The sequence below is a fragment of the Aotus nancymaae genome, unplaced genomic scaffold (assembly GCF_030222135.1).
Source record: "Aotus nancymaae isolate 86718 unplaced genomic scaffold, 86718_ANA_hifiasm-v0.15.2.pri h1tg000003l, whole genome shotgun sequence".
Taxonomy (NCBI): Eukaryota; Metazoa; Chordata; class Mammalia; order Primates; family Aotidae; genus Aotus; species Aotus nancymaae.
In genome coordinates, this window is record NW_026988414.1 from 59,410,218 (window position 1) to 59,426,687 (window position 16,470).

A 16,470-nucleotide genomic window follows, 5' to 3' on the forward strand; every position below is an offset into this window, starting at 1 on the left:
TGCAAATGTTCTTCATGTTACTATCTGTACTACCTGCATTAGGTTCCACCCCAAATGTTTCCCCTAATCTTAGTGTATTAGGCCTGCCCATCCTCCTGCTAGAATTTCACTCCACTTCATCTCTTCACCAATTTAACTCTTCATCACACATCTCTTCCCCATTTACATGCCATATGCCCTGTGACTTGATCAGATTCCTTTGCTTTAGCCCTTATATCTGCCTATCCATTACTTTAAATAAACTAAAGTTTCAAATTACACTATTCTGTAATTATTGGACAAATATATCTCATGTTCATTAAAGTTCAATAAAAAGGGCTCCATGTTTCTTTAAGTGACTAAGCATTGTCTGAGGTCCTGGTACAGTCTCTGGCACAGAGAAATCACTAGTTAATTAACTTTTGTGTAAAATTACTTAATGTCTAAAATGAGTGTTGGGAGACAACATATAATGTGGGAATTTGAATATATATATTCAAATATATATATATATCAAATATATATATTTACTAAATATATATATATATTTACCATATAGATTTAAAAGAGAGAGAAATATATATATGATATAATGTAACTCAGTTAATTACCCTTAACTTGCAATGCTACCCCATTTTATGGAGCTTTCTAATATATTAGCATGATATTAGAAGTAAAATAAAAGGAATCTCAGACAAATTTTCCTTCATGTTCTTCTTCATTGGCTACCAATCTACTTACCCATAAAGCTTTGTTTGGTGGACAGACGGTGTTAGCAAGTTAGGGTTTCCAGGCACAAGAGTCCTTGGGCCTATTTTAAAGGTCCCATAAACCTTTTTTTATTTGTAGAGCTCATGCTTTTCATCAAAAGACAAACTCTCTTTATCTTACAATACATTATCCTGAATTCTTTTCATCTTGCTACAGTTTCCATTTGTAAGACTTCCCTGCCTTCTTCTTGTTCCTCATCTGCATGAGTTGCAAGCATTTTGCCAATACCACCAGCAAATGGAGTCTTTTTCCTGAACCATTTCTACATGTGGCAATATTTTCTCCTAGGGCTGTTAAACTTTTTATCCTTGCAGTTTGAGACAGATGTAACTTACAGCACAAAGTCTCTGGGTATTGAAACCATGATGGATGTCTTGTTTGTCTTGATTGTACCTGGCCTCTATTTCAGGCATGCACCAAATAGTCTGCCTTATTGATGACTGTGACTCAAGTCACTAACACTCAGCAGTGACAGCTCAGCTGCAAACTGATCACCAGCCTTCCCTTTTGCACCATTCCTCCCTCACTTAATTCCTAAATGGCTATTTCTTTTATTTTTATTGAATTTATTTTTGTTCAGTCAGTCCTTAAATATTTTCTAAAGACCCTTCATATCAGTTTAAATCAGAATGTTCTGTACCTATACTATTGGTTTTTTGTCCTCATTATTTATTAAAATACTTACTGAATCATAATTATTTCATAAATGTTATCTTGTATTTTTCCAGTTGTTTATATGTGAGATAAGAATTAATATCTTCATTTCACCTTTCAACAAACTGAACTTTCAAGCAAAATTTATATCTACTTTTACAATGCCCAGAGGTACTCAAGAACATTAGAAGATAGAAATAAAAAACTGTAAGATGATACATATAATTTGCAAAAATATATGTAGTGATTTTCAACATTAGTTTGATAAATATAAATTAGAAAAGAAATTGTAGAAGCATCTTTTGGTGTTTAAAATCCATAGCAAAAGTGTAGGTACATAAATGGGGTATTTAACTAGAGTGCAGATTTCTATATCTCTAGCATATTTGAAGACTCAGGTCTATGAAATATTATTTGTGATACCACAGTTTCTCACAAGCAAATATTATTATAAATTTTAGGAATAGCTTATGAGTTGAAACTAAGTCTTTTAATTTTACATTCTTACAGTAGGGTAAGGTGTCAGGAGTATTGCTGTTTTTTAGATTATACATGGTTGCAAAATAAATTTGCAACCATGTATAATCTAAAAAACAGCAATCCTGAATTGTACATTAAGTGGTATCAGAACACTTTTTTGAAAGTTACTTTAAAATGACAAGAACTGAGGTTTGTTATGATTTTCTACAGAGTGTCTGTATAGATATCTTTAGTAGTTGCATAATGGTGAGTGCTGATGGTAGAGTAACAAGAATATTTATTTCCTTACAATATAAAGCAGTATCTTGCAAAAGGAAATAACTCTGTCATAATAATTTGTGACTGTGGGATTGTGACTAGGACAAGGCTGGTTTTGTGATAGCAAAAGCTGTATTTCTCTGTGGGCATAGGTTTGCGTGCAAAGAAGTACTGATATAGGGTATTTTATTTCTTTCAACTGAATTTTTCTATTTTTCATACCCAATATAATTAACAGGTGAGAATCTGCCCACATCACACCAGCAGAGAACAGATTAATAGGATTTAAAAGTATTTCAACACCTGACTTTTCAGTTAATAAAGACATTCAAATGGTAAAATTCTGTACTCTTCATGTTTCAGCCAATTAATTTACATAAGTTAAATTAACAGATCTTAAAAAAGGCATTTCTACTTCCAACACACACGGTGCTGGTGGGTGTCAACTGCACAGCTGAGAAGAGCAACAGTTTTGGGTCATGAATTTTAAATGTGATAATTCAGTTCAATAAACCATGTCCCTAATAACCAGCTCTCAGTAATTTTAAAAATAGTTTGTTTGTTCAAGTTTTTATTTTGATAACTGATTTCCCTCTCTCTTTCCCCATCCCCAGCCAGTAATTCTTGAAAATTATAGATATTAGTACATTGTCTAGAATGTACCAAGAAAATATATAGCATGGGTACATTGATGTATTTATTTTTGTTACACAAAATTTAAAGATGTTTTTTAGGCCGGGCGCGGTGGCTCATGCCTGTAATCCCAGCACTTTGGGAGGCCGAGGCGGGCAGATCACGAAGTCAAGAGATCAAGACCATCTTGGCCAACATGGTGAAACCCCGTCTTTACTAAAAATACAAAAAAATTAGCTGGGCGTGGTGGTGTGCGCCTGTAGTCCCAGGTACTCAAGAGGCTGAGGCAGGAGAATTGCTTGAACCCAGGAGGCGGAGGTTGTAGTGAGCTGAGGTCGCACCACTGCAACTCCAGCCTGGTGCCTGGTGACAGAGTGAGACTCTGTCTCAAAAAAAAAAAAAAAAAAAATGCTTTTTAGAACTCTGAAGCATAAACTAGTGACATAATTAAATGGAAAACGTGTTTGTTTCTTCTTTTTTTATTAGCTAGCTGTATAGGCAATTGATTTCCAAGTGATTGGTTATTTTGCACCATAGTCAACTTTTACTTGTGATATATCCCAGCAACAGAATTTTTTGTACTACTGTGGAGAAATTATTTGATATCTTCAAATGCAGAGAAGGGTTACCTTTAGCATCTGTGTGACTGGAAGCTAATATTAGTTGTTTATCTTCCTGTTGAGCAAAGCTCCTTCTGGTTCCCATTGGCTTGCTCAGAGTCATACTAGTTAGGGCCTTGCATCCAAATTAGAGTCCCTTGTATGATGAATAATCATCACAGCAGTTTTAAAGTTGTTCACATTTTAATTATAGAGACCACTTAAATGTGTTTTTTTTCTAACTAATTAAAGGTAGGCAATAACATGAACCTAAAGTTTAGTATATTTACGAGGTTAATAATTTCCATGTTCGGAGGCATGAAAAAATTCAAAACTAGAAAAAATAAACATTGATTATTGTCCCTTGATTGGCATTTGATTTTATGCCTTTTCTTTGCCTTTGTCCTTTTTCATAAACTAAGGGAATAGCAAGGCTAATCTTGTGATTGGGATAAACATCAGTTTCCTACTTAGAACCCCATTAGTCAGTGCACTCAAGGGAAAGTTATAATTTCTTAGCAACACTTTTAAGGCCATGATTTCCTTTTAAGCCTTACCTCTCATCACTTTCCTGATTTCTCACCAACCTCTCACAGTATTTTCCTTTCCAGGGTCCTCATGTGTTCCATTTTCCAGCCATTTGATAATTTTTCTCTCTTACCTGAGCTGCCTGTCTTCCCCAGCTCTTCCTTTTCTTATATCCACTGCCATTTCTGGATAGTCACTGCCTACCATGACCATCACATACTAGGCTGGATCTCCTTACATGGACTCTCGTGTCATTTGTTACTCCCATTCTCTCTTCAACCCTACTCCAGTAGTCAGAGCATACGGTTGGCTGTATGTAATCCAGCCTTTAGTGACATTTCCAATTTCTGGCTGGATATAAGTGATTTAATAATTGTATGATTAATTAAAAGCTTGATTTGCAAACATTCTAGAAAGCATAATGCATTATTTTCTTCCCTCATTTTCTCATCAGTTACCAATTCCTTAACACATTATAATCTGGTTTTCTTCTGCTTTCATCTGGATTACATCCCTTAACTCTGCTTGATTTCTCTCCAAATTTCCATAGACAACGATTAGACATCGTCCAGGTTTTCCTTGGGGAAGATTCTCTTTGTTAGCTTTCCTTTAGAAATCACAGTCAGGTTCATAGCCTCAACTCTCACTTCTGTGCCCCAGGCCCTTAAATTATTCTTTTTAGTCTAGATTCTTTCTGAAGCTTTAGTGTGTATTTTCTGGATTTGTAATGACTCTCTGGATGTTTCCACTTAAATGTTCTGCTACTTTAAACCCAGCAAGTTTTTAAAAATACTCTCCTAGACTCTATTACATCCTCAAAGACTTTATCTTCTTTGATAACTCTCAAAACTGCCTGAAGTTAAAAGCTTTCATTCATTAATGGTGAATTCTGTCTTCTCTCTTAATGGCTGTATTCCTAAATCCCAATGAGTCTGTTTCCTCAGGATTTCTCACATGGATATTTTATTTTCTTCCTGCTAATACCACTATAGTTATGACATAGGTTAGATATGTCTAATTCACACTTTTAAAAAAGAAAGAGAAAATCCATTTAACTGACATTAATTGGCATTTCTGTCTCAATTTTTTTTTTACCATTACTCTGATAAAACTTTAACCCTTCTCAAAATGTTTAAGCAATTTCCCATTTTGAGAACAGCATGAAGTCAAAACATCTAAACCTAATACTCCAAATTCTAAACAATATTGTCCCAAGCAACCTACTGTGATTTACCTCCCATCACTGCCTTTCTCAAAGTCATTACGCTAGCCTAATTCGCTTATTCAACTCCTGTCTCAGTAAATGTTATATTTTTCTGCCTTTAAGATAAAGGCAGAATTGACTTAATCTCTATTGACTAAGTTGAGTAACTTTCCTTTTTGCAACTTTCTGAGGTTATTTTCATATTACAGCTCACTCATATATTATGATTTGAGATTATAATTTATTCTTTATTCCTTTTATTTTATCCTCCAGAAATCTAGTTCACCATATATATGAATGATCCATAAATACTAGCTGATTTCACTTTGCTATTAATGAAAACATTTAATTTTATTAACATTTTCAACTGGAAAATTACGTTTGGTTGGCTATTTGGAATCTTGATTTAGTAAACTAAGGCAAGAAACTCATAATCATTACCACATAGGATTTAAAAGAAAAAATTACATATTAAATGCTTTTGTGAATAATAATATCAGAAGATGTATTAAATTATGTCTTTCTAAAATATTTTTATTTTGTTTGTTTGGCATTTAATAAAATATTGAGTGAAATACTACAATTTTCTTGAATACCTTATTTCTTTTATTTTTGTTTGTTTTAAACAGGGGAAATCTCTAACACAGTCCCCCACTACCACAAATTATGCAGTCGAGTTTCCCACGTTTGGGGAAATCACAGGTGTCAGCACATCCAGAGCGCAATGGATAAGCCTCTCCCTGGGAAAACCACCTTCGTGATCATGGTATCTCCCCTGCCAGGTGAATACCTTATTTCTATACTAGTTGTTTGGGTCAGTTTTTGAAAGAAAAGTTACTTTATCATTTTATCTTTGAGATGACCTTATTAGCTGGAAATCCTTGAAGATTTGAGTGAAGAATCTATAATGTTAATTAATTTCATCTAAGGCACAGACTAATTATAACATTTTGCTTAATATAGATTACCTACATTGATATATAATATAAACAATGAAAGTTTATTCTCCATGATTGTGTTTTTTTGTATGTTCTCAATTATTGTATTATAATCAGAATTGCTATTGATTGTATACACTGTTCCTATCTCTTTAAACAACAGGATATCCTTTAAAAAAGAAAATTAAAACATCTATTTTATTTATAATTGTGCAGGTTTTCCTGCTAATTATCTCTGATTCACTTAACAACATTGTGAGATAATAAGAAGTACTATTATTACCCCTATATTAAGGAAAGAAACGTCATTTAGGGAGATCCTGTGATTTGCCTAAGAAGAGAAAGTCACTAAGTAGCAGACATAGTAGGTACATAAATATCCATTAATCACTCATCAAACTCTCCTTGCCTCTGTAACTTGGCTCACTTTAGAATTTAGAGGCAAATTACAAAATGTTGCACTTTTTTGTGTATGTATAAATAATATACTCCTTTTCTATAATAATTTTGGGTAAGAAATTTTTAATGTAATATTTTACTCTTTCTTGTCACACTGGCAACCTCCAGAACTGAGAACTCTAGAGCCCTATTTTTTTTTTTTTTTTTTTTGAGACGGAGTTTTGCTCTTGTTACCCAGGCTGGAGTGCAATGGCGTGATCTTGGCTCACCGCAACCTCCGCCTCCTGGGTTCAGGCAATTCTCCTGCCTCAGCCTCCCGAGTAGCTGGGATTACAGGCACGCGCCACCATGCCCAGCTAATTTTTTGTATTTTTAGTAGAGACGAGGTTTCACCATGTTGACCAGGATGGTCTCAATCTCTTGACCTGGTGATCCACCCGCCTTGGCCTCCCAAAGTGCTGGGATTACAGGCGTGAGACACCACACCTGGCCCTAGAGCCCTATTCTTAACACATAATATACTGAAACAAACTGACATGATGTACCAGGCAGATTTTGCTTGAATATAGTAAGGTATTCATCACTGGAAAGACTTTAGAGGCAAATTTTAGAATTTTGCACATTTTTTGTCATGTAAATAATATATGGATTTTTCTCATAAGAATTATATGTAAGGAATTTATTATGTAATTAAAAAGTCTATAATTTGGCAAGTTGCTTTTTGAGACACACATATGTAATTTATACACATCATCCCTTGGTATCCATAGTTGGTATACTGTATTGTTTAGGAATAAAGAGAAAAAAGTCTATACATGTTCACTATACATGTTCAGTAGGACTTAGTTTTTTTTCCTATATTTTCTCTCCATGGTTAGTTGAATCCGGGGATGCAGAAATCACAGACACAGAGGACCTAAAATATATAAAATCCACTCAATCCACTCAACCAAATCTAGGTTGACAATTTTTGTGCAAGATATTTGACTTTTACACAAAGTGATCTGAAAAATCATGTGAGGATTTGGAGAAGGGGAGTGACACAATCTGATATCTTTTAACAGGATCATTTTGGCTATTACATTGAAAATAAACCCAATGGGACAAGGACAAGGAGACTCCAGGTAAGAGATGATGTTAGTTTGGACAAGGATAGCAGTGATAAAGGTGAGAAACAATGAGATTCTAGATATTTGGAAAGAAGATCCAATAGGGTTTTCTGATAAATAGAGTAAGTGTTGTGGGAGAGTGGAGGAGGCCAGAACATAATTCCTACCTCGCCAGAATACCGTGAAAATGCTTAACCGGCAGTCAGCACACAGCAAGCTCTGAAATGATATTTGACACTGTATGTCCTCTGGTAGAGATAAGCAAACTGAGCTGCAAAGCTGTTAAATCACTCACCTAACATGACCTTGATAGTTAATGTCACTGCTGTAATGCAAATCCAACTGTAGATACATTGCTCTACAGGTCAAAGGCTGGGCCTACATCCTTGTCATTTGTTCTAATTCTACAAGGTCCGTTTGATTTGAATAAAGAAAAACACAGTGGAAAAGTCAGTCGAATCAGAAATAACTTTTTTTCCTGAAAGTCACTTGCAACAGCCAAGTATAATTTTCTATTAACTGCAGGAAGCCTAATAATCAGGTTTCTTAAACAAGCATTTTTATACAATTAATTCTCTTGAATAGATATTTTCCTGTTAATGTTGCACATAGGTGAAATTCTTAGCCACGCTTAAAGTCATGTTAATAGAGAACAAAATAATAGAGCCTTGGGAAATTGAATTCATGTCCTTTAGATTGCTTCTTTCATAATCATTGTACTTTATAAATGGTTGTAAAGTTCTTCAGGATCCATTTGGTTACTTAGAATACTTACGGGGGCCAGGAGAAGTTGAAGGAAAAAAAAAGCAGCTACACCAAAATAACTCTATAACATGCACTTTAAAAATTAATTTGAACTATAATTTTCTCTGATCCCTTCTGCTTTATTTGATCACTGTACTATGAGTTGTTTTGCTTAGATCAAACAATATTTGGATCCATATACTTTTTAGTGATGACTGAGATATTCCACTTTCTCTCCATTTTATCTAGCTTCTCTAGGGAAGAAACCAATGGAAAAATAAAGAATGCTTTACTTATTGCCTCAATGTTTCATTATATTTTCTTTTTTATTTTATTTTTTACTTGTTTATCCATAAGTTATTGGGGTACAGGTGGTATTTGGTTACATGAGTAAGTCCTTGAATGGTGATTTGTGAGATTTTGGTGCACCCATCACCTGAGCAGTATATACTACATTCTATTTGTAGTATTTTATCCCTCCACTTCCACTCTTCCTTCCACTCTTCCCCTCAAATCCCCAAAGTTCATTGTATCATTCTTATGCTTTTGCATCTTCATAGCTTAGCTCCCACATATCAGTGAGAACATACAATGTTTGGTTTTAAATTCCTGAGTCACTTCACTTAGAATAATAATCTCCAGTCTCATCCAGGTCACTCCAAATGCTGTTAATTCATGCCTTTCTGTGTCTGCATAGTATTCCATCATATATATACCACAGTTTATTTATCCACTCATTGATTGATGGGCATTTGGGTCGGTTCCTTGATTTTGCAATTGTGATTTGTGCTGCTATAAACATGTGTTCGCAAGTGTCTTTTTTGAACAATGACTTTTTTTCCTCTGGGTAGATACCCAGCAGTGGGATTGCTGGATCAATTGGTAGTTCTATTTTTAGTTCTTTAAGGAATCTCCACATTGTTTTCCATAGTGGGTGGACTAGTTTACATTCTCACCAGCAGTGTAGAAGTGTTCCCTGTTCACTGCATCCATGCCAACATCTACTGTTTTATGATTTTTTGATTATGGCCATTCTTTCAGGAGGAAGGTAGTATCACATTGTGGTTTTGATTTGCATTTCCCTGATCATTAGTGATGTTGAGCATTTTTTCATCTGTTTGTTGGTCATTTGTGTATCTTCTTTTTAGAATTGTCTATTTATGTCCTTAGCCCACTTTTTGATGGGATTGTTTTCCTCTCACTGATTTGCTTGAGTTCATTGTAGATTCTGGATATTAGTCCTTTGTCATATGAATAGATTGTAAAAATTTTCTCCCACTCTGAGTTGTCTGTTTACTCTGCTGACTGTTCCTTTTGCCGTGGTTCCAGCTATTTATCTTTGTTTCTATTGCATTTGCTTTTGTGCTCTTGATCATGAAATCCTTGCCTAAACCAATGTCTAGAAGGATTTTTCCAACGTCGCCTTCTAGAATTTTCATAGTTTCAGGTCTTAGGTTTAAGCCCTTAATCCATTTGAGTTGATTTTTTATAAGTTGAGAGATGAGGATAAAATTTCATTCTCCTACATGTAGCTAGCTAATTATCCCTGCACCATTTGTTGAAAAGGGTATCGTTTCCACAGTTTATGTTTTTGTTTTCTTTGTTGAAGATCAGTTGGCTGTAAGTATTTGAGTTTATTTCTTGGTTCTCTATTCTGTTTCATTGGTCTATGTGAAAACGACCATATTGCCAAAAGCAGTCTACAAATTCAACATAATCTCCATTAAATACCACCATCATCCTTCACGGAATTAGAAAAAAAACTTCAAAATTCATATGGAAGCAAAAGAGAGCCCTCATAGCCAAAGCAAGACTAAGCAAAAAGATCAAATCTGGAGGCATCACACTACCTAATTTCAAACTATATTATACGGGCATAGTCACTAAAACAGCATGGAACTCATACAAAAATAGGCACATAGATCAATGTTTCATTATATTTCCTTACTTACATGTTTCTATCAGTTTTTTTTCCTTTTAGCTTACTGAAAAAAATCCTATCCCTATTTACTAAGTCAATATATTGCATAACCCTTGACATACTTTTCTTCTCTTTACAGGTTCATCATATAAACAGTCCACATTATATACAAGTAGAATTTGTTCAAAAATAATTTCTTAAAGTTGGCCTTCAGAGGTTGATTATATGAGGATAGAGCATCACAAAATTCAATTACATATATATACATGTAAGTGTGTATAAATGTGTATATTTTATATCATCGCATAGTAATTTGACCTTTTTCTTTGTTTATACAGTTTTATACATTTAACATGAATCTAAATTTGGGTAGCCACCACCATATACAGGGAAGTTGGATCACTCCAAACATTCTCTCCTACTCTCTGATGTAGTCACACCATTCCTCAATACCTGACCTCTGGTTATTACTGCTCTTCACCACTATAGTTTATTGCTTAAAGAATGCCATATAACTGAACTCATAAAGAGATAACTCTTTAAAACTGGCTTCTTCCGATCAGCATCACACCTTGAGATTCATTCAAGTTGTGTTTACTAATGGATCATCCCTTTTTATTGCTGAATAGTATTCCATTGTATGAACATACCACAGTTTGGTTTAAGGACATCTGGGTCAAGAACATCTGGATTATTTCCAATTTGGAGAAATAATGAATAAAGATGCTATCAACAGAAGTGATATCAGCAAATTAGTTGATTGGAAGCCCCTAGTGCTTCTCCCACAACAAAAACAGCCAAAACAGCAAATAAACAACTCCATTTTAACAAAAATAATGAAAGAGAGCATCAGAGTATGTCAAAGGAGTAACAGAAACCCTCGTGTACACAGAAATTCAGGATAGCCATATAGAGACTGAATAAGACATCTGGCTTTCACTACCCCTTTCCTCAACCAGGACCAGTTGGGAACCAAGAGGCATTATCTTTATAGAGAAAAGATAAGCAAGAGGAACTCAGCTGTCCCCATCACTCCCATGGACAACTTACAATCCTCGCCACTGAGGTCCCCTGCAGTCCTCACAGGTACTAAGCCCAGCTGAGGGAGCTGCCTGAGGTCTACACAACTGTGCACCCAATAGAGAAGAAGTGAACCCTGGGTCCCACTCGCTATGTCCTGTGCAGCTACTGTGCTCTGACATCTTGGAAACAGAACTACTGCTGGGGTATATTGTGTTAAGGGGGCAAGTGCCCATAGTACCCCTTTGTCATTGAGGCAAGGCTGCTGCGAAGCCACCCCCTTTCAGTGGTGCAACATCTCCAAGCTAAACTGCAACCAGTTGTTACGTGGGGCCTAGTGGCAGTAGAGCTGCTACACCTATTTACCCCTCCTAGTCCCCAGGTACAGCTGCACCCAGATCCCTGAGGTTGAGGCTGAAGCTGCACACTCTTCTGTGGAAAGTGCGCCTTGGCATAACCGTTTCATCTACCTCTCCTAGATGTGACTCTGCCCTGCCTCTAAGGGCCTAAGCTGAAGCTGAATGCTGCCTCCTGGGAAAAAAAAGTGTCTTGGCAGAACTCTTCCATCTACTTCTTTCAAGTGCTGTTGAGCTGAAACTGCATTCTTTCTCCTGGAGAAATTAGGCTTTGGCAGAACTGTCATATCTGTCTCTACCAATTATGGTTGTGCTCTGTACCCATATGGTTGTGCCAGAACTGAAGCTGCCCACTACCTCCTGGAGAAATTGCTTCAACAGCAGACTTGATTGAACAGAACAAAGATAGGTCTTTTGAAATTACACAGTCAAAGAAAAAAATAAAATAAACAGAAGTGAATAATGCTTACAAGACTTACAGAACACCTTTAAATGAAACAAGATTCATATTATGAAAGTCTCAGTAGGCAAAAAGATAGGCAAAGGCATAAAAAATTAACCTATTTAATGAAATCATAGCTGAAAAATTTCCAAGTCTGGGAAGAGACATGAATATCCAGATCAAAGAAGCTGAAAGGTTTGCAAATACATTCAACTCAAGAATATGCCCTGTAAGTCACATTATAGTCAAATTGTCAAAAGTTAAGAGACAAAGAAAGAATTCTAGAGAATATCAAGAGAACAGCATCAAGTCTATTTCTGATATAAAGGAATCTTTATTAGACTAACAACAGATTTCACAGCAGAAACCTTGGAGGCTAAGAGAGAAAGGGAAGATGTGTTCAAAGTGTAGAAAGAAAAAAATTACTAGCCATGAATACTTTATTCAGCAAAGCTATTTATTCTTCAGAATGAGGAAGAAATAAAGTCTTTCCAAGACAAGCAAACATTGAGGAAAATCCTTGCCACTAGATCAGCCTAATAAGAAATGCTCAAAGAAGTCCTATGTCTGGAAGTGAAAAGATAATAATCACCATCATAAAAACATGCAAAATAGAAAACTCACTGGTAGAGCAGATATACAAATGAGAAAGAGAAAAGAATTAATCTATATCAACAGAGAAAACCATGAAACTTTACTGATAAACAGTAAGAGAGAAATAAAAGGACAATGGATATACAAAACAACCAGAAAACAATTAACAAAACGACAGGAGTAAGCCTATCAGTAATAACGTTGAATGTAAAGAGATTAATCTCCCCATTTAAAAAACATAGAGTAGTAGCTAAAGGTATAATAAGCTATGTCCCAGCCATATAATGACTACGAGAATTTTACTTCACCTATAAAGACACACATAGACCAAAAGTTAAGGGATAAGAAAATATATTCTATGCAAATGAATTTAAAAGTGAATGGGAGTATCTATACTTACATCAGATGAAACAAACTTTAAGTAAAAAAACAGCAAAAAGAGACAGAGAAAGTTATTATATAATAACATTTGATTCAGCAAAAATGATATAACAATTATAAATATATATGTGCCTAACACTGGAGCACCCTGATATACAAAGAAAATATTTTTAGATCTGAAAGGAGAAAGAGATTCTAATAAAATCACATTTGCAGATTTCAACACTCCGTTTTCAGCATTGGAGAGATCATCTTGGCAGAAAACCAATAAAGAAACATTAGATTTCAATAGAACTGTATTACCAAATGGATCTAACAAATATTTACAAACAAATAATAATCTGATTAAATGGGCAAATAAGCTGAATAGACATTTTTCAAAAATAAGACACACAAATGGCAATAAGTATATGAAAAAATGCTCAATATCACTGCATTATCAGGGGAATGCAAATCATTGTGGATTCAAAAATAAATATGATAAGATTCATGACCCCAAATAACTTTCAATCTAATGAACTGATGATTTGGCCAAATAGGCATTAAATACTGAAACCCTTTGTGAAGCATTTTAGCTGTGACAATTTAGAGATCAGAAATATCTTTAATCAAGTCATTTAATTCATGGAGTACCTTATATTCTTTATCTTACTAATGTATTTTTTAAGATGCCTTACCATATTGGTAACTTAGCAGGTAAGTGGCACAGATGAGGTCTAAATTTAGTGCTGAAGGACTTCAAAATCTTTGTTCTTGCTCTACACCAAAATCTTTTCAGGCTACAGATATGAAAGGAATCTAGCTTCAACCATTGTCACTCTCAACATCAGTTGGCTGTAAATACATGAATTTATTTCTGGCTTCTCTTTTCTGTTCCATTGGTCTATGTGTCTGCTTTTATGCCAGTACATTTCAGTTTTGGTTACTATAGCTTTGTAATATATTTTGAAACCATGTGATGTGATGCTTTAAGCTTTGTCCTTTTTGCTCTGGAGTGTTTTGTGATTCCATAAAAATTTTAGGTTTTTTTTTTTTTCCCTATTTTTGTGAAGAATGTTATTAGTAGTGTGACAGAAATTGATTAGATCTTCAGATCAGTTTGGGAGATGTGATCATTTTCACAGTATTAATTCTCCCAATGTATGAACATGAATTGTTTTTCCATGTTTTTATGTCATCTTCAATTTCTTTCATCAATATTTTATACTTTTCCTTGCAGAGAGTTCTTTTCCTCCTTAGTTAAATGTATTCCTAGTCAGTTTGTCTTTTTCAAATAATCTATTGTAAATAGGATTGTTTTCTTGAATACTTTTTCTGCTAGTTTGTTGTTGGTATACTGAAATGCTACTGATTTTTATATGTTGATTTCATATCCTGCAATTTTAACTGAATTTTTTTCAGTGCTAAGTGATTTTTAGTGGACATTTTAGGTTTTGATAGACCCAAACTGAAAAAACAAAAACTTCCTTCATTTTTTTCTTTCAGTTATCCTATAACAGAATATGAATTCATAAATATAAAATTAAAATGCTAGTGGACTGGATAATTTTATTTTCTCTATGAGACAATTTATAGCCGCTGGAGACAAAGCTATGGAATCCTTACTTACACACTTTCTAATCTTCATCATATATTTCCAGGCAATGATTTCTATGCTTCAGTAGCTCCTCACTTCCTTTCCCCAAGCAATAATTTCCAACATAATAAATTCACTTATTAGCCATTTTCAAGTGGCTTTTATTATTCAGCAACCATGGCACATGAACAGGGTACTTAGCTATCTGTGTGACTTTTTCCTGTTTCAGGATTTCACCTTTAATTCCTTCAGATTTTTACTCAAATGTAGCATTCTCAGAGAAGCCTTCCCTGACCCCCTACTTAAAATCACTGCCCTCACTTCTTATCCTATTCCATTTCCCCATATCATTTTTCTCCTTAGCACATAGCATTATCAAATATATCATGTATTTTACTTATTGATTCAGTTTTTTGTTTGCATGCCCCACTAGAATATTAAGCCCCATGAAGGAAGGCAGTAGTTCCTGTTATCACTTCATGGTTTAGATCAGTTGTTAGTAAGTTTTAGGAATTCAATTATATATGTTTAATGAGTGGAGGAAACGCTTGTAATTCCTCCCATTTTTAACCCTAAGTGAAGAACAAATTTTCTTTTGCTGGCAGCTGCATTTATTTTTCTGTTTCTTTCCTCAAAGAGTTACTGAGTGAGTGCTGCTTTCAGGTTTTTCAGAAGACAAATGGAATTAAAGAAGTCTATCAACTTTGAAGAAAACTGGTTAATTAAATGGTGCTTCTCTTTAGTGAATATGAGGTTTTTTTCTGGAATCTGCCATTTTCTAGAGGTGAATTATTTCAATGGATTAAACTTGCCTTATTATGCACTATTTTTGATACCAACTATCTGTTTTTGGTTTATAATAATAATGCATAAAGAATATTTACTATATGCAAAACATTGTCAATATATAATCTCATTTAATTCTCATAAGAAACCTGTGAGATAAACATTAAATTTCCCTGTGTTTAAAAGATGAAGGAGCAAAGATGTAAAGAGGCTGAATACTTTTCCTAAGGAAGATCATATAGTGAATAATAGTGGTCAACTTGAACTCTTTGCCAATAAAATACATACTTTTAACCATATTATTGTCTCGCATTAAAGTTACAAAATGTGTAATGTTAGAGCTGAAAATGATATTAGAAGTTGCCTAAAACTTTCTTAAGTCAGATAAAGGAATGAGACCTAGAATGATTTGCCAGTGATGTGATGCTATTTAGTGGAGGAGAAAAAGCAGGATGAGTTTATAAACACATTTCCTGAAACACATTTGAGTACTTTTCTATTACACAAATAATGGATAATGTTGCAAATATCTTCTCATAAGCATTTACAATGAGAAATTTTGGATTGATTTCCACAGGACTAGTTTCGATGGAGAACTACATTCCTTCTTACTATAATAGTTGATTAGACAGTTCTGGACCCATTCACTCACACAAACACACACACACACACACAACCCAACATGGTTCTAGACAAAGACTACTGTTATAACCATAAAGATGTACATCAGATAATCCCAGTGGATTAAACTATTTAGAAAGAATAACCTTTGAAATCATGAAATAATTTCAGTGAAATTCCATTTTAAATCAAATCAACAATCAGATGCAAAATTTGAGATATACCAAGATGATCTTCAGAAATTATCTAACAATTCCTTTTTTTCCATATCCATCAATATTTTGATCATGACAAATTTTTTTCCCATAGCATTTTTATGCTGTAATATATTAGAAATAGTATATTCCCACCAACACCCAGGAAGTATCTATTTCATTATCTGAACAACTTGATAGTACATAAGCATTATATAATATTTGGGGTCTTCCATCCTACTTTTGCCACCTATTTATGAAAAACAAAATGAAAAAAACAGCT

General features: G+C 34.4%; 1 long non-coding RNA gene and 1 other non-coding gene across 2 annotated transcripts in view; both read right to left on the reverse strand.

Annotated features, from left to right (window-relative positions):
* LOC105718035 (uncharacterized) overlaps positions 1-16,470 on the reverse strand; it is a 164,559-nt gene that overhangs the window by 128,075 nt on the left and 20,014 nt on the right. The window lies entirely within an intron of this gene.
* On the reverse strand, positions 5,733-5,896 carry LOC135277466 (U1 spliceosomal RNA). Its single transcript, XR_010345071.1, has one exon. It is a non-coding gene; the product is annotated as a U1 spliceosomal RNA (small nuclear RNA).